General features: G+C 32.6%; 1 long non-coding RNA gene across 2 annotated transcripts in view; it reads right to left on the reverse strand.

Moving 5' to 3' along the window:
- Positions 1-1152: 1152 nt before the first annotated feature.
- LOC143405022 (uncharacterized) overlaps positions 1153-24816 on the reverse strand; it is a 72783-nt gene continuing 49119 nt past the window's right edge. Inside the window, exon 4 of one of the 2 annotated variants that reach the window (XR_013091948.1) lies at positions 1153-1486. This is a non-coding gene — a long non-coding RNA (uncharacterized LOC143405022). Of the gene's footprint in view, positions 1487-14009; positions 14184-24816 lie in introns of those variants that run through there. The other variant, XR_013091946.1, reaches the window with a different exon arrangement.

A 24816-nucleotide genomic window follows, 5' to 3' on the forward strand; every position in this document is an offset into this window, starting at 1 on the left:
AAGCTAAAACTCTGTAAAATACTGTTATGAAAATAATTTGCAGGAAAACATTTGTGTTGCAATAAAAATACAATTGGTAGACTGTCACAATCACATGTAGAAATGGCTGGGCCTGAGAGCAATATCATGGTGTCACAGAAAGAGTGACTCTATCATTGTTTCTTGTCCTCTAAAATGTTTTCAGCTTATTTTGACTAGTGTGGTGCAACAGATACTCAAGTTTTTGAGAAAGCATTGGATTATAGAGAATTTAGGAATTTAAGTAAGAATAGTTATTTAAGTGGAAGAAAATATTTTTTCTGCATAAAATAGTAATCTTTAACAATCATATTAACTGCTTGGAGAACAGAAATTATTGTTTTAGAAATTGTTATTAATTTCTAATAAACTTGTTACATTTTAGTTATATTCTGGAAAATCGGTTGGGGTCTTATGGTTTATATGTAATGCAGAATTTTTTTTTTTTTTAGTTCTTGATATATTATATTTCACACTTTGATTCAAGTGGGATATGAACTCCCATTTTTACCCCACAGAATATTTTTTAAAATACTATTTATTTAAAATTTTTTTTTAGTTATAGATGGACACAATACTTTTATCTATTTATTTATTTATCTATCTATTTATTTATTTACTTTACATGGTGTGGAGGATTGAAACCAGTGCCTCACATGTGCAAGGTAAGTGCTCTTACACTGAGCCAAAACCCAGCCCCAGAGATTTTTATTTTTTCCTAAAATAATGGAGGAAAACTCTTTAGTATGAAGTATCTGAAGAAACGATTTCCTGTAATTAAAGTACTGTACAGTATAAAGAAAAAAAAACAATATTTCTAAATTATTTTATAAGAATTCAGTAGAAAACTTAAGGCCGTTCTTGCTCATTATTTTCAATGCAAAGATTATACATAAAGATAAAAAAGAGCACTAAAAGAAAAAAAAAATAGAAAAACCAAGAGCGATTTATTTGAGAAATGCAAAAACTAAAAATATCCAGTATTATCTCAATTATAAATCATATGAGGTTGAAGAAGTAAAGATTTTTCCATATAATACAAAAGATATTTTAAAAATTAAACATCCATGTGAAATTTTTTGATGCACAAACAGTATGCTTAGTGGTGTAACATTACAAATATTCCTACTAAAGTTATGAGTAACTCAATCACTACCACTATTTGAAATCATCTGTAAAGTGCAATGAAATTTAAATAAGACAATGAAATGAGCATCAAGTATTTCATGTATTGCAATGATAGTTTGAGTTCTTTATTTGGGTGTGGGGTACAGGGGATTGAACTCAGGGGCATTCAACCACTGAGCCACATTCCCATCCCTATTTTGTATTTTATTTAAAGATATGGTCTCATTGAGTTGTTTAGCACCCCTCTTTTGCTGAGGCTGGCTTTGAACTTGTGATCCTCCTGTCTCAGCCTCCTGAGCTGCTGGAATTGCAGGCATGCGCCATGGCCTAGTCTAGAGGTCTTGGGAAAAAAAAAAAAAAAAACAACTTAAGTTCAAATGAGAATTCTTTAAGATAGTACATTTCAAAAATAAAAATTCCTCATTTAGACAAATAATAGCCAGTAATAAAGTATAACAAAATAAATGATTTTATGTATAAGTATAGCAAATACTCATATATAGAAGTAAATCAATCTGGAAAACAATGAAAAAAATGCTTCTCAATTTATAATGAATTTATGTTATTAAATCCATCATCATTTGAAATTCTTTTAATAAAACCACATATGGGATATCAGAGTTTAAGTTAAATGAGCTCAGAATACTTACATTAGCCTATGTTTGTGCAATATCATTAAACACAATCTATTTTATAAAGAAAGTGTTGAATATTCTATGTAAGTCTTGAATTTCTTTTTTTTAATTAAAGTGAAAACATCCATTTTATGCGCATAGTTTTGCACCATCATAAATACAAAAAAATTGTAAGCCAAACCATCTTGAGTCAGAAATCAATCTGTAACTCTATGGAGAGAATATGAAAATTCACTTAAATACTATAAGTAATTATTTGAATAAGTAAAAATAAATTAAAAGAAAGAACTTTTTCTTATGTTGCCAAACTCAATATTTTAAAAATTCAATCCTTCAAAATGAACATGTAAAGTTAACATATTCTCAATATAAAGACCAATATATGCCTTAATATTCTTGTTCCTTTTCTACTCTCTTAAAAATTAAAACAAATCTAAAACTCATTCAGATAAAAATCAGCAAATAAAATATCCAATAATATTTGAATGTGTCATGAGTGAAGATAATAATTCCCAATAATATATTAAAATATAAAGCTACAGTAATAAAATATTGTATTTCAAGCACCACTACAGATAGATCAATGGAGAGGATTAGATAATAGAAAACACATGTATTGTACACGGGGATTTAGTACATGATGAAATTGTACCATATTATTCAGAACATTTAAGGTCACAAGGGAGAGGAACACAACTCAAATCAGTTGCTTTGGTCTGAAGGTCTGTATTCCTTCTACATTCATAGGTTGAAACTTTTAATTTGTAATGTGATGGCATTAGGAAGTAGAGTATGGGAGAGGAAATTAGGTCATGAGGGTACAGCCCTCATACAGAATTAGTATCCTTTATTTTTTTTTAAAAAAAAAAGGCCCTAGAGAGCTGCCTTGCCCCTTCTACCATATGAAGAATCAGAAAGCACAACCTATTAACTAGGAAATAGATCCTTACCAGACACCAAATCTTCTGTGGCTTTGTTCTTAGACCTCGCAGGCTCCAGAATGGTAAGAAATAATTTTTTTGTGATTTATTACCTACCTCGTCTATGGTATTTTGTTACGGAAATCTGAATGGGACTAAGACACCAGCCCAAAGGGGAACTTTTTTAGTTAGTGGAACCATTCCAGGCAAATATAAGGTTTGTAGCTGTATCAACAGAAATCAAGGATTCTTCTTTCTGTAACAGTATGTAATAATTGTCACAGTTCCTGGCCTATAAAATTATAAACAACAAATATCTGTTAATTGTATGCACAGATTAAAGAGCAGTCTGGAATCCAGAAGAAGTAATGGAGAAATGCAGTGGCAGGTATAAAGTGGAACTTGATTCTCAGGCTCAAGACAATTACAAGGTTAGAAGCAAGATTGTGTTCAAATTGTTAACGGCTCAGAGGACACTCAAAACAGGGAACAGAAGAGAAAAAAACTAGGTAAATTCTGGGTGAAGTCTGAGATATAGAATTTGAGGGAGAATGTAGTAGGAGAAATACATCTACAGATGCACAGGGTGTGATTTTTAAAGTGGCAAGTTTAAAGTACAATTTGGAAAAAAAATCACATAGAAATAAAAAACAAATAATAATTTTAAGTTGAATGAATTCTATCAAGAAAGAAAATTACTCAGTTGTAATAAGGACATTTTTAAAAAGAGTAATATTTATTAAATTCTTATTATGATTCAGAGAAATTTCTAAGGTATTCACCAATCAGTAATAGCCAAATAAGATTGACAATATTATCACTCACTCTCATTTTATGCATAATAAATAAAAACTCAGAGGGTTAAAATATTGTCCAAGATCACATGGTTAATAAGCAGAGACCTGAGTTGTATCTGAATCTAGAGCCAATGGATATAAACTCTACAATGAACTTAATTGTGTATGTATACATTTGAAAGGAAAACTAAATTAATTTAAAAAATAATTTATTTTAAAGTGATATTACATATATTCATATGCATATATATGTATATATGCATATGTGTGTATCATACCAAAACACTAACACATCTAAATTTTCATAATATATTTTTGTAAATAAAATTTAATATGCTTGCACTTCTGCTCTCCTGGTTGATAAGGAATATTGTCATATTCATTTTGAGGTCTTCTTGCCATAATATATTCATGTACTCATATAAAATTGATAGGCTTCTGTGGTCAGAAAACTAGGGAAGATGTCCAGTCATTATTTCAAAATTGTTGCCATTTTTACTATTGCTCTTTTGCCCACGTTGATGATATTTTTAAATTCTGATAACTACTATCTATCTGGTGGGCCCTGGGGTTTCAGACTAACTGACTTGATTCTTAAAGGCCTCCATTCATCACAGACTCAGCCCTAGTAGCTTTTTCTCTTGTTTTTCGAATTTAGCATTCCCTATTTAGTTCCCTATTAGCAAAGTGAAGTAAATGCCCCTCTACTTCCCTTGAAATCTCAGACCACTAACTCTGAAATACTTTTTTCTTTATAGGTGAACAGTACCTATTTTTGTCTTATCTCAGGTTAAGAATCTTCTTGGGAATCTTCAATTCTGTATTGTAGTTCAAACCAGTGAATATCCTTAGAAATTCACTCCTCTACTCAACAACTACTTCCACCTCTTTCTTTTCTTTCGTTTTTAAAAGTTGAAAACAGTTGGAGGGAGGGGTTTAGTTTCCATCAGGCTGAGCTCACAGTGGAGAATTTACTTATAGCAGCCCTTCCCTGGGCCTGTTCATACTGGACCCAAGCCATGCTCCCTAGGACTATGGTTTTCTGGCCAAGGCCAAGTCTCTACAGTCTCTAGCCTCAGCGTCAATGCAGAAAATTTCAGCCAGTCCTCTGTTTGGTATTTAAAAACCTGACCCGAAAGAAGCTTATTCTAAACTACTCACATATTTAGCCATAGCACTGAACATTTTTTTGAGTTTCAAACAGCTTCAAACTCAAGACTAATCCTAGTTACCAAAGTTACTGTTCCATGATCTCAAATATCTTCCATTCCTCTAGCAGGGAATCTCTCCAAATCTCTTAGCCAACACAGAAATTTTACCTACTTCAAAAATATTCAGTTTGTGGACTTTGTCACTTTTTCAACAATAGTGCCCTCTTCCCAACTTCCAGTCATACAATTTCATCCCATACATAAATGATATTTAGACTTCCAGGTAATGGGTTTCCATAAAATAGATAGAGCTTTCCAATTGATTTGTTTAAATTTTGATCAGAAATATAGTTTTCATTATGATGAGTTACAAAAAATTTTATATATGTATATAAAATGTATTCAATAAAAATAAAACAATATAGACTCACTATATGTAATACAACCAGACATTTCTATTCTATTGTACTTCATTTGATGTTTTAAAAATATTCTTGTTTTGACTCTCGAAGTTGATTTCATGATGTACTAATGAGACCCAAAAGTCAAGATGAAAAACAATGGCCTCTGAGACCTTGGAGACATTAACTTGTGTGTGTTCTTCTCTCAGGTGTAGACAATTAAATCAGTTTTGAATTATTTCAAAGTCTAAGATAGGAGCTTTAAGTGTCCTTTTCTATTCCTCTCATTTCTCAGTAGTCTCTTAGAAATTCCTTTTACACTAAACATTATATCAGACCACTGATGTTGCCCATATATATGGGACTTTATGAAAAGTTTCTAGTATCCATTAATTCATCAATCAGGGTAATAGCCATTGTCTCAAAATTATCCATTGACTGGTCCTTTTGATAAGTATACATTGCATGAAGTTTCTGAATAATCTCCAACTTGTCCCATATATAACTGATGCTAACTTATTCTATAATATTCAAGCCTGTGAAGTTGTATATTGATTTAATATTCTAAATTGTTATAGTTAAAGAAATATCCCAGGGTTTCATAAATTGACTTCCAGACCACTCACATATAATCAAATCAAGGCTTTATTGAAGCACACCAGTGGTAACTGACCAGAACATAAAGGTGTTCTCCTGATCAGCCCCAAACAATTTCAAGGGCACTCCTAATAAGCCTGAAAACTGCAAAAGGGATGTTTTGGGGTCTAGCCAATACAAGAAAACCAAGTTACAGAAGCAGAGAGTACAGGCAGGTGGTGGGAAGCTTAACCCATCACAATTAGCCTAGTCACCCCAATTACAGAAACATAGCCCCATTAGGTAGTTCCATGTTCTTAAGGTTTCTATAGCAAAAGGAAAAGAATAACTTTCCCCAGTAATGACCTTTCTATTTGGCATGGTTGTTTTACAAAATAGAGTCACTTGGGCTTGACTATCACAAAATCAATATCCTCCAAGACACTACACAATTTACTGACTGAAAGGAAAGTGAGTAATTGGGAGACAAGTGAGTGAGAAATGAAAGACTGAGTGCAGGCAGAGATATACATGAGTTTATTTGTCAGAGCTGACAAATGCAGGCTATCTCTACATAGACAGAGAGAGGCAACGGGCTTGGGGTTTGGGACTTTTATGGGGCAGGCTCAGGGATTAGAGTTGGGTGGGCCCTCATACAGGTAGTTAAAGGTGGGATTGGTATGAGGGAGTGATGAGCTTTTCTCAGAAAGGTCCTTGTGCAGGAAAGCAAAGTTTTTCTCAAAATGGTGGCTGTTACTTAAGATGGCCATCCAGATGCTAAGCAAGGACCTTATACTGACAATAACTTCAAGTCAGTCTTTCCAATAAAACATTTTAAAAATCCTTAGTTTATACAATATCTGAACAAATCATGATTTCCTTTTTCATTGCTCCTTCACACTGCAACAATTAAGCAGTAATGTAGACTGTCTCTCATTAACTGGTTCTCTCTTAAGTTAACTATATTCAGAGATTCATGTCACTTCAGCTCTGTGACCCTCATTTCACAATACATAGCAATCTTAAAACCCACCCCCAGTATTGGGAAACACATGCCACCTGGACACAATTTCCATATCAAGTTGAAATGCCAAAACTCCTTGTATAACTCTCAGGTAACTTTATACCTTTGTACTAGCCACATTTCCTGCTCCCACTGAATTTTCACTTTCATTGCCTACCTCTTGGGATTATTCAGCCTTAAAAAAAAATGTTGTTGTATTTTTTCCTCTTAAATGCATTACTTCTTTATGGGAATTCAGAGTTTTAAAATATAATGAAGATATTTTACTTTTAGGGAATGGGTGAGCATAGAGAAGATGGGTACAAAGAAAGTAGCTTCTTGTTACAAATTTATTGTAAGCACTTAAGATTACCCTCTTCTGAATGATAGGAGAAGCTTAATAAGACAGCATGGAAAAAAGTGCACAAACTCTTATATATACTTTACAGTACTTTGTTTCACTAGAAGAAATATGAGATTAAAGATTATTATTTGTTGGGTTGGGGACGTGGCTCAAGCGATAGCGCGCTCCCCTGGCATGCGTGCGGACTGGATTCGATCCTCAGCATCACATACAAAGATGTTGTGTCCACCTAAAAATAAAAAATAAATATTAAAATTCTCTCTCTCTCTCTTAAAAAAAGATTATTATTTGTTGACTTAACTTCCCAAAGTGCATATTCCATTGAACAAATATAAGTTCAAAAACAATTAAATAGAGCATGTAAATTGACATCAGTAGAAGACTTATAAAATTATGCTTTGTATTACCTCAAAAGGAAAAACTCTTTTATGTTTTAAAGACACATAAGTGGGATGTAACTACTTTTGTATGAGAAAAACTTGAAGTATGGGTTTGGTCTAAATTACACTCACAAACACATAATGTATTCATATACTTTTGATAATTAATACAATGAACAATATAGCAGACACGTGCCATTGAATGTCTGATCAAGTTCATGGCTTTTTATTGTTAGTACTGCTGTTAAATGCTGACCTCACCATTCCTACATAGGTTATAACAAGTGTTACAGATGTAAGGGATACAGCAGACAGTTATATTAAGACTGTACTATTGTGGACATTAGTTCCATTAGTTCTAAGAGGGGCTGGAAAGAGATTGAGACATTTCAGGATCATAGAATAGAGATCCTGCTGGTGAGAAATATTAACATCCCAACCAAGCAAGAATGATTCTCACCCAAGCACAATCTAGTCCCAAATGAGCCTTAAAATTATTTCAACCAGAATTACTGTGGAGACAAAAGCCCCAAACCAACAACCAGGACCTAAGGAGGAACAATCAGAGAGGGACCTCAGGTCCCACCATTTGAAATGTACTCATATATCAAAAACAGAGAGACATCCCAGAAAAAGTAAGATAATTACACACCAAAAGATGTGTGAAAAAGTGGAAGGGATTCCATCAGCCGATGCATAAGTCCAGAATTTCTGAGAACACAAGAAAATAGGCAAACAAACCCACCTCAAAAATTCACAATCCTCTATCTAAGGATTCCATTGATATTAAAGTGAACAAAATCCTAGCAAAGATCATAAAAAACTGAATGTTAAAATGTTAATTAACAAAAGATCTAAGAAATCAATTAAGACAGCATATACAGGAGATGAAAGACCACTTCAATAAAGAAACAAACATTGAAAGGAAACCAATCAGAACTCCTAGAAATGAAAGACACACTCAATCAAATTAAAAACTTTCTAGAAAGCATCACCAACAGACTAGACTGCATAAAAAATAGAACTTCAGCCCTTGAAGACAGAACTTCATGCCTTCAAGAAAGGGTATGTGCACTTGAGTACACAGAATTAAATAAAGGGAAAATGATAGAACATGATCATAATATACAAGAACTCTGGAACAACATCAAGAGACCAAACCTAAGAATCCTTGGAATAGAAAAGAACATGGAAATACAAACTAAAGGCTCTAAGAACATTTTCAATGAGATGGTTATGGAAAACTTTTTTCCATCTCAGAAATGAGATAGATATCCATATACAGGACTCCAAATACACATAATCAAATAAGAAGTTCCTCAAGACACATCATAATCAAAATGCTTGACATAGAAAATAAGGGAAGAATATTAAATACTGTAAGAGAGAAACATAATTTTATCATTTAGAGGCAAACAGTAAGGCTCATGTCTGATTTCTCAATTCACACCCTAAAATCAAGGAGGGCTTAGAATGAGATATACCAAGATATAAAAGAAAACAACTGGTAGCCCAGGTTACTATATCCACCAAATTTCAGTTTCAGTTTCAAATTTGAGGGAAAATGAAAAATTTCCATGAGCATAAATTAAAAGAAAAAAATTAAATAAAATAAAGCACACATTAAATAAGATAAAATAATAAATTAAAAGAATTCATGAACACCAAGCCAGCACTGCAGAGAATACTCAAAGATAAAATGCACACAGAGGAACTTAAAAACAAATCCCAAAGCTCCCAAATAGAGGAAGTTCAACAGAATAGAATCAATAAAGTATTAAATGTAGCAAAAAATCCAAATGGAAGGAAAGCACAAACACATATCCATACTAATACTGAATGTTAATGGTCTCAACTTGTCATTTGAAATACATATATTAGCAGAATAGACCCAAAAGCAAGAACTACATGCTGTTTATAAGAGACTCAGCTTATCAGCCAGCAACTACAGGATAAGAGTAAAAGATAGAAAAATACTCCACACAAATGGAGGAGTAGCTGTTCTCATACCTGACAAAGCATATTTTAAGCAAAAATTAATCAGAAGAGACAAAGAAGACCGCTACATCCTGGTAAAGGGAAAACTTCAACAAGGAGATATAACAACAGTAAATATTTATGCCCCAAATTCCAGTGAACCCAATTACATTTTAAAAAAGAAAAATGCTCTATGACATTATATCACAGATAGACCCCAACACAATACTACTGGGTGATTTCAACACACCTATCATGAATAAACAGGTTATCAAAACAAAAAATCAATTATGAAATTTCCAACTAAATAAACCTATAAATTAAATGGATCTAACAGACATATAGGATATTTAGTCCAAAACAGCTGAGTTTACCTTCTTCTCAGCAGTTCATGGAACATTTTTCCAAAATAGACCTCATTCTACGTCTCAAAGTAAATCTTGGAAAATTAAAAAAAGATATAATTTCATGCATCCTATCAGAACATAATGGAATAAAACTAGAAATCCACAGCAAAAAAATAATAATAGAAATCACATAAATACAAGAAGATTGAACAATACTCTCTTAAAATGTAGTATACATCAAAGAATAAATAGCAAGAGAAAGACTTTCTTAAAAATGAACGAGAAGAGAGATGCAACATATCAAAATCTCTGGGACAGTATGAAAGAAGGTCTAAGAGGAAAATTCACAGCTCTGAGTACCTACAATTAATATAGAGATCCCAAATGAATAAGCTTATTCCTTACCTCAAGATCTTAGAAAAAGAACAAATTCCAAAATCAGTACAAGAAAGGAAATAATCAAGATCAGAGCTGAATTTAATGAAATTGAGAATAAAAACACAATACAGAGAATCAATGCAATGAAGAGTTTGTTCTTTGAAAAGATAAATAAACTCTTAGCTAAAGTACCCAAAAGAAAGAGAAAAGACCCAAATCAATAAAATTAGGGATGGAAAAGTAGATTCAGACTCTTGGAGAATCTTTAGAATACATTTTGAAAAGCTATACTCCAATGAACTGGAAAATTCAGAAAACATTGACAAATGTCTAGATTTATCACACATATGGCCTATCCAAATTGAATCAGGAATATATAGAAAAGAAAGACCAATATCAAGTAATGAAATTGAAATAGCAGTTAAAAACCTTCCAAATAGAGAAAAGCCCAAGACCAGATGGATTCTCAGCTGATTTCTATCAGACCTTTACAGAAGAACTAACACGAGTCTTTTTCAAATTATTCCATGAACTTGAAAGAGAGAGAATACTTCCATATACATTAAGTAAATATAACCCTGATACCAAAAACAAAGAAGTATCAAGTAAAGAAAACTACTGACTGATATCCCTAATGAAAAGAAATGTAAAAATCCTTTATAAACTATTATCAAACTGCATTAAAATACACATCAGGAAGATAATATACCATGATCAAATGCAGTTCATTCCTGGGAGGCAAGATTAATTAAACACACAAAAATCAATAAATGTAATTCACTGGTTAAACAGAATTAAGGACAAAAATCACATGATCATCTCAATAGATGCAGAAAAGGCCTTGGATAAAATTGAGCATCGATTCAAAAATGCTAGAGAAGCCAGAGGTTGAAGCAACTTATTTCAGCATCACAAAGGATATTTATGATAAACCCAAAACAAACATCATACTGAGTAGAGAACAACTATAAGCATTTACTCTAAAATGTCTGTCGACTTTAACCATTGCTATTCAATGCAGTCATTGAAACATCAGCCAGAGTGATCAGGTAAGAGAAGGTATTCAGGGAAGAGAAGGCAATCAAAGGAATACAAATAGTAAAAGATGTCAGAGTATCTTTGTTGATGACCAGATTCTATATATAGAAGACCCCAAAATACCTCACCAGAATACTTCTAGGGATTATAAAGGAGTATAGCAAAGTAGCAGAATACAAGATCAACACCAATAAAGCAATAGCTTTCCTATACTCCAACAGATCCAACTGGGAAGAAATCAAGAAAACCAGCCCATTCACAATAACCTGAAAAGAATATTTGGGAATTAATATAACCATGGAGGTAAAATATTTTACAGTGAAAATTATAGAACACTGAACAAAGAAATTGAACAATAGCTTACAAAATGGAAAGAACTACCATGTACTTGGATAGACAGAATTAATATTGTCAAAATGGTCATACTTTCAAATGCATTATTATACAGATTCAATACAATCCTTATCAAAATGTCAATGACATTCTTCACAGAATTAGAAAAAAATCCTTAAATTTATTTGGAAGATTTTAAAGAGATCCAGATTAGCCAAAGCAATACAAAGCAAGAAAAGCAGTATTGAAGGCATCAAAATACCTGATTTTTACTCTAAGTACACATGTGATTGCACAAATGGTGAGACTCTACATTGTGTAAAAAAAGAGAAATAAAAAGTTATGCTCCATTTGTGTACAATGAAACAAAATGCATTCTGCACTCATGTATAACTAATTAGAAAAAAAATAGCTGATCTGAAATTATACTACAGAACTGTTGCACCAAATACAGCACAGTCTTGGCATTAAAACAGACATGAATGCTTTATATATCCTACAGATTAGTGCTCTATCTGATGTGTTTGTGGTAAAGATTTTCTTCCATTCTGTATTCACCTCAGATCATTTATTTTGTTGAGAAGAAGTTTTTTAGTTTGAATCCATCTTATTTATTGATTCTTGATTTTAATTCTTACACAATAGGAGTCTCATTAAGAAAATTGGGACCTAATCTGACATGATGGAGATTTGGGCCTACTTTTTCTTCCATTAGGCGGAAAGTCTCTGGTTTAATTTCTGGATCCTTGATCCACTTTGAGTTGAGTTTTGTGCATGGTTAGAGACAGATGTTTCATTTCATTTTGTTACAGGTGAATTTCCAGTTTTCCCAGCACCATTTGTTGAAGAGGCTATTTTTTTCCAATGTACATTTTTGGCATCTTTGTCTAATGTAGATAACTGTAGTTATGTAGGTTAGACTCTTTGTCTTCTATTCTGTACCATTGGTCTACAGATTTATTTTGGTGCCAATACAATGCTGTATTTGTTACTATTGCTCTGTAGTATAGTTTAAGGTCTGGAATAATATTGCCACCAGCTTCACTCTTATTGCTAAGAATTGTTTTGGCTACTCTGGGTCTCTTATTTTTCCAGATGAATTTCAGGATTGCTTTTTGTATTTCTATGAGAAACATCATTGGGATTTTGATTGGGATTGCATTGAATCTGCATAGTGCTTTTGATAGTATGGTCATTTTGACAATATTAATTCTGCCCATCCAAGAACAAGGTAGAAATTGCCATCTTCTACGGTCTTATTTAATTTCTTTATTTAGTTAGTTGTAGTTTTCATAATATAGTTCTTTCACCTCTTTAAGTTTATTTCTAAGATTTTTTTTGAGGCTATTGTAAATGGGGTAGTTTTCCTAGTTTCTCTTTCAATGGATTTGTCACTGATGTACAGAAATGCCTTTGATTTATGTGTGTTCATTTTATATTCAGCTACTTTGCTGAATTCATTTATTGGTTCTAGGAGATTTCTGGTGGAATGTTTTAAGTCTTCTAGGTATAGAATCATATCATCTGTAAATAGTAATAATTTGAGTTCTTTCTTTCCTATTTGTATCCCTTTAATTTCTTTTGTCTGTCTAATTGCTCTGGCTAGAATTTCAAGATCTATAGAAGTGGTGAAAGAGGGCATTCCTGTCTTGTACCAGTTTTTAGAAAGAATGCTTTCAATTTTTCTCCATTTAGAATAATGTTGCCCCGGGGCTTAGCATAGACAGCCTTTACAATGTTGAAGTATGTTACTGTTATCCCTAATTTTTCTAGGATTTTTAACATGAAGGGATGCTGTATTTTATCAAATGCTTTCTCTGCATTATTGAGATAATCATATTATTTTTATCTTTTAATCTATTGATGTGATGAATTACATTTATTGATTTCTGTATGTTGAACCAATCTCACATCCCTGGAATGAACCCTACTTGATCATGGTGCACTATCTTTTTGATATGTTTTTGTATTCGATTTTCCAGAATTTTATTGAGAAATTTTCATCTATATTCATTAGAGATATTGGTCTGAAGTTATCTTTCTTTGATTTGTCTTTGTCTGGTTTTGGAATTAGGGTGATATTGGCCTTATAAAATGTGTCTGTAAGTGTTTCCTCTTTTTTCCATTTCATTAAATAGTTTGAGAAGTATTGGTGTTTGTTCTTCTTTATAGGTCTTGTAGAACTCAGCTGTGTATCCATGCAGTCCTGGGTTTTTCTTGGTTGATAGGCATCTGATGACATCCTCTATTTTTTTGCTCGAAATTGATCTGTTTAAATCTGTTTAAATTGGGTATATCATTCTGATTTAGTTTGGGCATATCATATGCTTCTAGAAATTTATGAATGCCTTTATCATTTTCTATTTTATTGGAGTACAAATTTTCAAGTAATTTCTAATTATCTTGTGTATTTCTGTAACCTTAACATCAAAACAAACAAACAAACAAACAAAGAACCCAATCAATAAATGAGCCAAAGATTTCAACAGACACTTCTCAAAACAATCAACCAACAAACATATGAAAAAATGTTCAACATCCCTAGAAATTAGAGAAATGCAAATCAAAAGTACTCTAAGATTTTATTTCACTCCAGTAAGTATGGCAACTATCAAGAATACAAACAACAATAATTGCTGGCGAGAATGTGGGGGAAAAGGCACACTCATACATTGCTGGTGGGACTGCAAACTGGTGCTGCCAATCTGGAAAACAGTCTGGAGATTCCTTGGAAAACCTGGAATGAAACCACAATTTGACCCAGCTATTCCACTCCTCAGTTTATACCAAAAGGACTTAAAAACAGCATACCTAGAGCACAGTCATATCAGTGTTTATATCCACACAATTCACAATAATTAAATTGTGGAACCAACACAGATGTCCTTCAGTGAATGAATGAATAGGGAAACTTTGATACACACACACACACACACACACACACACACACAATGGAATATTACTCAGTATTAAAAGAGAATAAAATCATGGTATTTTCAAGTAAATGAATGGAATTGGAGAATATAATGCTAAGTGAAACAAGCCAATCCCTAAAAACCAAAGGCGAATGTTTTCTTTGATATGAGGATGCTAATTCATAATGGCAATGGGGTGGGTAGCATGGAAGGGAATGGAGAAACTTTATTAAGGGCAAAGAGGAGGAAGGGGAAAGGAGGGGAGAAAGGGATAGGAATGATGGTGGAATGAATTAGACATCATTACCCTAAGTACATTTATGAAGACACAAATGTTGTGAAAATACTTCGTGCACAACCAGAGATTTGAAACATTGTGTTCTATGTGTGTAATATAAAATGAATTGCATTTTGCCATCATTTATATCAAATTAGAATAAATAAATAATTTAATAAAAATAAATAGCAACAACAAAAAAGACATGAAGACTAATGGAACAGAAGACACAGATACTTATAGCCATCTGATACTTGACAAAGGTACCAAAAAATATACTTTGGAGAAAAGACAGCTTTTTAAACAAATAGTGCTGAGAAAACTGGGTGGCTTTATGTAAAAGAATGAAACTATAATCCTATCTCCCAACCTCCATAGAACTCAAATTAAAATGGATCAAAGACTTAGGAATTAAACCAGAAACCTTGTAACTGATAGAAGATAGACAAAGTCAGCACTTCATCTGACTTCATCCTTATCAAGATCCCGAGCCTAAGTCTTTGATTGACTTTGAGTTGAGTTTGGTGCAAGGTGAGAGATAGCGGTTTAATTTCATTTTGCTACATATAGATTTCCAGTTTTCCCAGAACCATTTGTTAAAGAGGCTATCTTTTCTCCAATGAATATTTTTGGCACCTTTCTCTAGTATGAGATAACTGTATTTATGTGAGTTTGTCTCTGTGTCTTCTACTCTATACCATGGGTCTATGTGTCTGTTTTGGTGCCTATATCATGGCATTTTCTTACTATGGCTCTGTAGTATAATTTAAGGTCAGGTATTATGATGTCTCCTGCTTCACTCTTCTTGCTAAGGATTGCTTTGGCTATTCCAGGCCTCTTATTTTTCCAAATGCATTTCATGATTGGATTTTCTAAATAATTGTGTCATCAGCAAATAGTGATAGTTTGAAAAATTCTTTTCCTATTTGTATCCCTTTAATTTCTTTCATCTGTCTAGTTGCTCTGACTGGACTATGTTGAATAGAAGTGGTGAAAGAGGACATCCTTGTCTTGTTCCAATTTTTAGAGGGAATGCTTTCAATTCTTCTCCATTTAGAATGATGTTGGATTTGGTTTAGCAGATGACATTAAAAGCCTCCAACCAAGAAAAGCCCTGGGACCAGACAGTTTCTCAGAAGAGTTCCACAAGACCTTCAAAGAAGCATTAACACCAATATTCCTCATATTATTCCAGGAAAAAGAAACGGAGGGAACTCTTCCAAACTCATTCTATGAGGTTAATATCACCCTGATACCCAAACCAGACAAAGACACATCAAGGAAAGGAAACTTCAGACCAATATCCCTGATGAACATAGATGCAAAAATATTCAATAAAATTCTGGCAAATTACATAAAAAAAGGTATTAAAAATATAGTACACCATGACCAAGTAGGGTTCATCCCAGGGGTGTAAGATTGTTTCAACATATGGAAATCAATAAATGTAATTATTTATAACATCATATTTAAAGAGAAGATTTATATGATCATCTCAATAGATGCAGAAAAAGCATTTGATAAAATACACCTTCATGTTCAAAACACTAGAAAAACTAGGGATACTAGGAACTTACCTCAACATTATGAAAGCAATCTATGCTAAATCCAAGGCCAACATCATTCTAAATGCAGATAAGATTTTTAATACATATACATATGTATATATCTTACAACTTTATATTAAAAACACAATCTGGCCATGGTGGTGCATGCCTGTAATCCCAGTGACTCAGGAGGCTAAGACAGGAGACTCTCAAGTTCAAAGGCAGCCTTGGCAATTTAGCAAGACCCTATCTCAAACTAAAAAGGGCTGGAGTGTGACTCAGTGGCTAAGTGTTCCAGGGTTCAATCCTCAGTATCTCCCCACCTCGGGAAAAAAAAGTCAATTAAAAGTGGACAAAAATGTCATTCCTTTATTTATGAAGTATCAAAATTTTGCCCAAATTTTCATGTGATATTGACACTGTGTAAATATCTTGTACTTAGCTTCTATCATTACAGCCTGCCACAAAGTCCATCCTAAATTATGTATGCTGTTTCAAAAATATGGCATAGGCAGTAGATGATCCTTTCCACATTCTTAAACAGAGGTTAAATTGCACTTATGATTTAAAGATGATTCCTCAGACATTATTGTTTAGCTAAGAGCTTTCATATTTGAGCCCTATATTAACCTATGATGGTATAGAAGAGAAAGTATATTTGTGTTTATTTAAGAATAAATAAGGAAATTGGGATAGAGAATTTAAACTACACAGGCAGTATCAGAGTCAAAAAACAACATATTTTTCTAAGTATAAATCCAATGCCAATTCTATGATCCCTGATAATGCTAAGCAGAATATTGGATAAAACCAATTTATCTTGGATCACATTTGGGGGAATTTAATTGTGTCTGTACTAAAAAGTATATACATTTATAGGTTATCCCAACAAATGTGCCCAGTATTGAGTATTAGGAAGTTTGCTAGTGCAGTGTGCTTTTTCACACATAAAGTATGCTAGCCAATATCTGTCTCTGACAAAGTTGTGATTTTCCTAATGCTGAAATATTATTATTTTTTAAAAGAATGAAATTCACTTTCCTATATTTACTGAAGAAAAGAAAAAAAAAAGAAAGAAAAGGCCTTCCCTAAACCTCACTGAAAGTTGTTAATGTCAGGAAGACTTTTTTATTTTTATTTTAAAATCATCTTGGGGTTTTCACTGCTGTTTCCTTACTTTATAGAACTTGAGTGATCAATTACTCTTAACTGACAAGTAGACTCCATTGTATTCTGGCTCTAAAGAATTATACTCTGGTTGGCTTTGTGAGATATTAAACTGCTCTAGTCTCACTCCCTGAATACTATTCTTCTTTGCCACAAATTTCTGGCTCTTTCTCAGGGTCTACCTTCCCAGAACCATTGAAGTGGAAGTTTTAGATTTTTATTATTGTTTTCAAAGCATAGTTACCTCTTTGACTACAGCCAGAAGCTTTGAAGGTAGTTGTTGATAACAACCTGCACCTGATGGGCAACTGAACACTTGACTGAATTTTCCACTTGGACTACCTCAAAAGCATTATCATACTAGTCTCTGGTTCCAGTGAAGACAGACTTCCTGGAGTGTTCTGAACTGGAATCTCTTGGCCTACTGGGCACATAAAATCCTGCCAAATTAGACCTGTATTTCTGGACTCCTGATTTATAAAATAAATAAATAAAGAGTTGCATATTGGATATCTTTGACCTTCTTTCATATCCACTGATAGCAAAAGTTGCTTGTTTTTTTTTCTGATCATAGCAAGATTTCTTTGTATAAATAGAAAAGGAGTTGAGATGATACTAAGGGAATGAGACCAGTAGACTAACTTTAAAAGCAGCTTCCATGAGAATAAACAGGGAGTTTGGCTTAGAAATCTTTTTCATGAATTATATATTTGTTTTGTCTGTTTCTCTTGATAGTCAGGTTGACCAAAATTAGAAATATGAGAATTTAATACTTGTGCTCATAGGTGAACATAATGTATTGTTATCAATTTATTTTTCCACATATTTCTAGCACATATGATTTCACTAAATATCAGATACTAATCATATTTAACATTATATGTTTAGAAATCTCATTCATGTCCTCTCTAAATAAAACAATTGTAATAAGCTAATGAGAAAATAAGTTAATGCTTCCTAGAAATATAATTTTGAAAAGTGAAACCAGGCTAAATCACAATACCCAACAAAATTGACATGCACATTAAAATAGGTTGGAAATCATAATCTAGAGCTTTTATTTTATATTTATATTAATATGTTACTATATTTGCTATTAATATTATTTTGTTACAATTATGTAATTTGGTACCAAATTTAAATTTTTAAAGGTGTTCCATATCTGGGACAATGGGACAAAATGGTTTGAAAGACCAGTGACTTCTAAACTTTGCTGAATATTGGAATCACCTGAGGATCTTCAAAAATTGCTAATGCCAATTCCCATTCCCCAACTTATTTAGTTAGCTTGGAGTTCAAACGGAGCACTGAGATTACTAAAAGAAATGACACAGAATCTTAAGTCTTGAGTTAAATTCAATTTGCTTATCTACTGTAGTAGTGTCTTGAGAAAATTGGTTGATATCTCAAATATTTTTTCTTTTGGTAAAAAGGAAATGTTGACCATGCATTTTCTATATTACTAGTAGAAATTTTAAAAATTACTTCATTTTAGTTATACATAACTTTGACACAATTAATATGCTTAGAATTAAATTTGCTTCAATTCAGTCACCTGAAAAGAATATTTGGGAATTAATATAACCATGGAGGTAAAATATTTTTACAATAAAATTATAGAACACTGAACAAAGAAATTGAACAATAGCTTACAAAATGGAAAGAACTACCATGTTCTTGGATAGATAACTTTCAATCCATACTGACAGAAATAAATAAATGATTAAACAAATTAAAAAATGAGTGAGAAAATATGTTCTCTCATCCAGAATAATTACAAGTAAATGTTTTAAAGTAAATTACAAGTAAATGTTCTGCCTTCAAGAAGGAAGTTCATAACTTCCCCCTCATTGAGTGTGGGCTGTACAAAGTAACTGCTGCCAAAGACTATGTAAAAAAGAAAATAAAGAGTAACTTTATAGTGGATAAATCTGACAAACAGTATCTCAAGCCAGGTGATCAACATTAATATCAATATGATAGTTCATGTTGGTAGTATCTTCCAATATAATATAATGAGAATGGCATTTTACCTCTGAGTCTTCCTTCCCCAAACACATTACTCTAGTGAAAACATGAGAAAGATATCATAAAAATTCCAACTGAGAGGCATTCTACAAAATACTTGACATCTTTTCTCAAATTATCAAAGTCACTGAAAATAAGGAAACTCTGAGAAATTGTAATATCCAAGATGAGCTTAAGAAGACATGGAAATTAAATGCATTGTACTCTGGGTGAGATCTTAGAACAGAAAAAAGAACATTACAGAAAAACAGAAGAAATGTAAATAATGTATGAAATTTACTTAATAATAATGTATTACTATTAGTAAATTAATTTTGATCAATGTATCATGCTATGATAAGATGAGGAACTGGAGAATAATAATAGAAGAAATTGGTATTGGATATGTAGTAATGCTCTGTACTATCATTTCAATAAGTCTATGAATCTAAACCTCTTCTAAAATAAAAAGATTATTAAAACATCTGTGTACAATATTATTAATTAGTATTTGGAGAGGTTTATCTTACATGTAATCATTTTGAAGTAGACATTTACCGACACTTTAACACATGTCATCATCATTTCCTAGAAAGAGAAAAAGGGACCTTTATAATATTTTGAATGAAAATAAACTCTATCAAACATATGTACTTAATGAATTTCTTTTTGGTTTATATATGCATAATATTTTGTAGGTCAAATATTGATAGTATCTACTATATTAATGTGCCGAATTATGAAGTTCAATAGCTTTTTCAAAATTAAGGAACTAAATTAGGTATATAGTTCTCTTTTTTTCCAAGAAAGTTTATATTTATCCATTTGAATTTTCTAAATAGCTTTATGATACTGCACTTTTTATGTAGGTTTGTTTTAATAGCATATGGGTTAACAGAGGCAAGGCATATAAAGATATCTTTAAAAACTTGCACTTTCTAAAATTTTACATTTTAAATATGTGTGTGTGTGTGTGTGTGTGTATTATAAAAGCCCAAGAAAATAAGTTCTCAGTATTATTTCCCTGACTTCACTATAATAAGAAGTATTCAAATTTTAGCTCATATTCAGAATAGGCATAGCTAGATATTTAGACCTATTTTTCTCCTGAACTATATTGAATACAGTGAACCTTTTATTTTATGTTTCTTAAGTTTCGGCATTTATTTAAATAAAAATGTTAACCAAGCCAAGTAAAATACCAGTTTGGTAAAACTGAGTTCCAACAAAAATACATGAGCCAGTTCCACACATACAAATGAAAGGGGCTTGGTAGACTCTAAGCTTTATTTTTCTCTTTATTTAACTACTAATTAAGAGGGGTAGCTGTAAAACAAACCTAAAACTCTAAGATGAAGAAAATTAAGATTTTTCAACTCTGTTCTTCTAGGAACAAATACACTTAAAATACTTTATTCCATTTTTAAATTTTAAGTTGTTATATATGATAGCAGAATGCATTACAATTCATATTACACATATAGAGTACAATTTTTCATATTTCTAGTTGTACACAATGTCACACCATTTGTGTCTTCATACATGTACTTAGGGTAATGATGTCCATCTCATTCCATTTTTAACAAGCATGAAAAATCTGATCTCCAGAGAGACCTACTTTATAAATATATTTATAAATATAAAATTCATCCTTTCCCTCACTCTCTTTATGCTACCATTCTAAATATTAAGTAAGATTTATAAATTTTAAATATATATAGATTATAATTTACTTATGGGCAAATATCTCATAAATTTGCTGAAATCTACAAACTGTGCTTTTGCAATAATCAGTACCCACAATGAAAATCCCTTCTTAAATTACTACAGTCATGCTCTACATGGTCCCTGTTATGTATAAGATGACCTAATCAAATGACTGATCACCAGAGATTCCCCACCTTCTTCCAAGTAAAAATTTGGCCAAAGGCTATTAGATATGGTTTCCAGGTGGGAAAAGTCACAATATCTAAGATCATGCTATCCCCCTCAGGTCATATCTCTTTCAGTTATTAATTGTTCTAATCTCTCTTTATTTCTCTAGATTCACTGCAATGTCTGAAAAGAATAAAAAAATTATAAATTCACTAAACTAACAAAATATTTTACAATTATTGATAATCAGGACTAACAAGATGTTGGAGGAACCAGTAAATATAACCAGCCCTGATGATTCATGGGGTGTGGGATTCTTCTGTGATAGATAGATATTAATAAATTTCATGTGGATATTTTTCCTTTAGCTGTCCCTTCCAAATAGTTTTAATAAGGCCCAATTTTAATGTCTTTGTTTACATAATGTTAAGATATAGTCAAGGGGCTGGAGTTGTGGCTCAGCGGTACAGAACTTGCCTAGCCCTGGGTTCCATCCTCAGCACCACATAAGAAATAAAATAAAATAAAGGTATTGTGTCCATCTACAACTAAAAAATAAATGTTTTTTTTAAAAAAGATATATTCAATGTCACTTTTCAAATTAAGGCATCTAAGTAATGAAAAATCAATACTGTGTTTAAAGTTACATAGATATGTATCATTTTGTCTTTACAAAGATATGAATTTGCCAAGTGTGAAGAGAAACAATATAATACTGAATATATTAAAAATAATGATATATAATGAAAGATTTTTACTATGGTTTCTTGACTAGTGCTTGCATGTCACTTACCTTTTAGGTAAGACTGTTGTCAGTCTCTTTATATCCATTTATTCTGAAATGCCAGCATACGTATGAAGCTTTCATGTAATTCTCCCCTGTACTACAGGCTGAAATCATAAATTCCCTTCCAGACATCTCTTGTTGAATGTGTAATAAGCATTTTAAATCTAATACATCCAAAATAGGAACTTATTGCATTAATTTTCTATCACTGTGGGACTAACTTAAATAGCTTAAAACATTTCTTGATTATTTCAGTTTCTGTAAGTCAGAGACCTAAGCACAGAGTTTTTGTGTTCTCTGCTTAGAATCACATATGGTTACAAGCAAGGTATTGGCTCATCTTGAGTGTGGATACATCTCCAATTTTATTCAGGCTACTGACTAAATTTAATTCTTTGTTGCTATATTACCAAGGCTCCTATTTTCTTGATATCAGCTATGGGCAATAATGAACTCTCAGGTTATCCTCATGTCTTTGTTGTTTGATCTCCTTCCTCTCACCACACATCAGCTTGCTTCTTTAGGTCATTAGGAAAGCATTTATTTGACATTTCACCTTTTGAGGCTGTCAATAAAGATGTCATAAAATTCTGTAAATTCTACCTCCTAAACATAATCCAAACCACTTTTTATCTTCTTCTTTTCATTAATTTCTTCTATAATACTTTCTCTACGCAGAGCAGAATTACTTTTTAAATTTTTATATCAAATCATTTCACACTTCTTAGTTTTCTTGTCTTTCTACTTTGAATGAAAGTCAAATTTCTTAACTAAGTCTTATAAGGCTGTACGTAAAGATGTTATGGTTTGAAGGTGATCTCTCCAATTGCTCTACATTATGAGTTGAAACTTAAACCCCACTGTGATAGTATTAGGAATTGGGTTCTTCTGGGAAATGAGCAAATCATGAGTGTTCATGAATGAATTAATTTCCTTATAAGATAGGTTTCAGGGAGAATTCACCCACTTTTTTGCCCTTGTGAGGATACAGCATTCGTTCCCTCTGGAAGAAGCAACAACAATGGAAGCAGAGAGCAGTCCTCATCAGACACCAAACCTTCTGGATATGTGATCTTGGATTTCCCTGTTTCTGTAACTATGAGTAATAAATTTCTATTGTTTATAAATTACCCAGTCTGTTGTATTTGATCACAGTGATACAGACTAAGAAGGCCTCTCTGAAGGGATATTATTTAATAAATAACTGACTAAAGGGAGCCAGCTTGGTACCCATCACAGGGAAGAGTATACCAGCAGAGAATACAAAAATTCTGAAGCAGAGATATGCTTGACATGTTTGAGGAACTGAAAGAAACCCTGTATTACTAGTAACACCTTAGAGTGAGTAAAGGGGGTGGCTAACCACAATATCTGACTCCTCTGGGAAAAGTGACAGGAAAGATGTTCTGTGACTAGTACCAGTGTAATTTAGCATTGCTTTTCACTAACCTTAGATATTTAAGCTGCTAGTTTCATGGGTACTTTGTGGATTGTCTGAACATCTCCAATCACAGAAGTCTTTCACCTTTAGTTCCCTTGATGAATACAGTACATTTATATTGGGTGTTATTTATAATTCCTGTCATTATTATCCATATCTTCTGTTATAATATCCTTTCCCTGTTAAGCAGAACTCTTTAAAGTGGGTATAAGAAAACTCTGGCTTTCTTTTTTATGTAGCCCACATCTGGGACAGAGGAAACATGTAACTTTAGTGTAATCATGGTGGGCATACCACCACTTTCCACCTGTAATGTCTCCGAGGCTTCCACAAACTGCTTCAGTCATACTTTTCTGTTTAGCTTTTTCAGATGTTCATCAGATTAGTCTTTTCTCATCAAGCTGCTATGAGCACTTATGAATTTCGACTTGTATTCTCGATAAACTTCTCATTTCACTTGAGGCAAGTGGGAAACAATCCCCCCCATTTGTGGGAACTCAGACATTCTTACAAGTACTTTCAAATTCCTACTTCCTGGATGAACCGTTTAATCCTTGCTTATGTAAACAATGGCATTTACATTCTTTCCTATGTTATTAGTGCATAGATCGCCTGGTGACACTCTTTAGATAGTACAAATAGCATGTACACAGAATAGAGTACATACTTGAGAGAACTAACCATGATGCTACATTGCTGGGTTCAACTCCTCCTGTCTCTGCCACTTACCAGCAGCGTAAATGTGACCAAGTTACTTAAACTTTCTATGTCTGTTTCTTCATGTGTAAAATATAGAAAATAATAGCATGAATGTTGTAAGATTATTAGAAGAATTAAATTAACTATATACATATTCTTACACATAATCCTAGGCATACCCAGCTACACACACACACACAGAGAGCTGGATGTGTATATATATTCATATTTATTTATGTATGTACTTGTATTTATTCTTTTTTTAAAGGATAGCAAAGTTTGTATGAAGGGAAAAGAGAAGGGTAAAAGAGACTCTAAAGGGAGAGTGGGTCTTATCAAAGGAGAGCACAACTTACTCCTTCGTTCCCAGCTTTTATTGGAATAGGGGGTAGATTATTAGAAGATCTTAACCAAGTATCAACTCTTGGCTCTGGATAGACAGACTATATTAGTTAATGACTTAAGGGCAATTCATAGTCATCTTGGCCTGACAAGTCCTAACTGGGACTAGTTTTATAGAGTTTATGGTCAGTGGGCTCTGGTCTTAATTATTCTACATTCCCAGGTCTGGGAAATCTCTGATCTGGCTTGAATTGCATTTCTCCTTCAAAGAGTCCCATCTGTGGGCTAAACTTGGATTGCAGGGTAGTCTTAG

Source organism: Callospermophilus lateralis, chromosome 7, assembly GCF_048772815.1.
Source record: "Callospermophilus lateralis isolate mCalLat2 chromosome 7, mCalLat2.hap1, whole genome shotgun sequence".
Lineage (NCBI taxonomy): Eukaryota > Metazoa > Chordata > Mammalia > Rodentia > Sciuridae > Callospermophilus > Callospermophilus lateralis.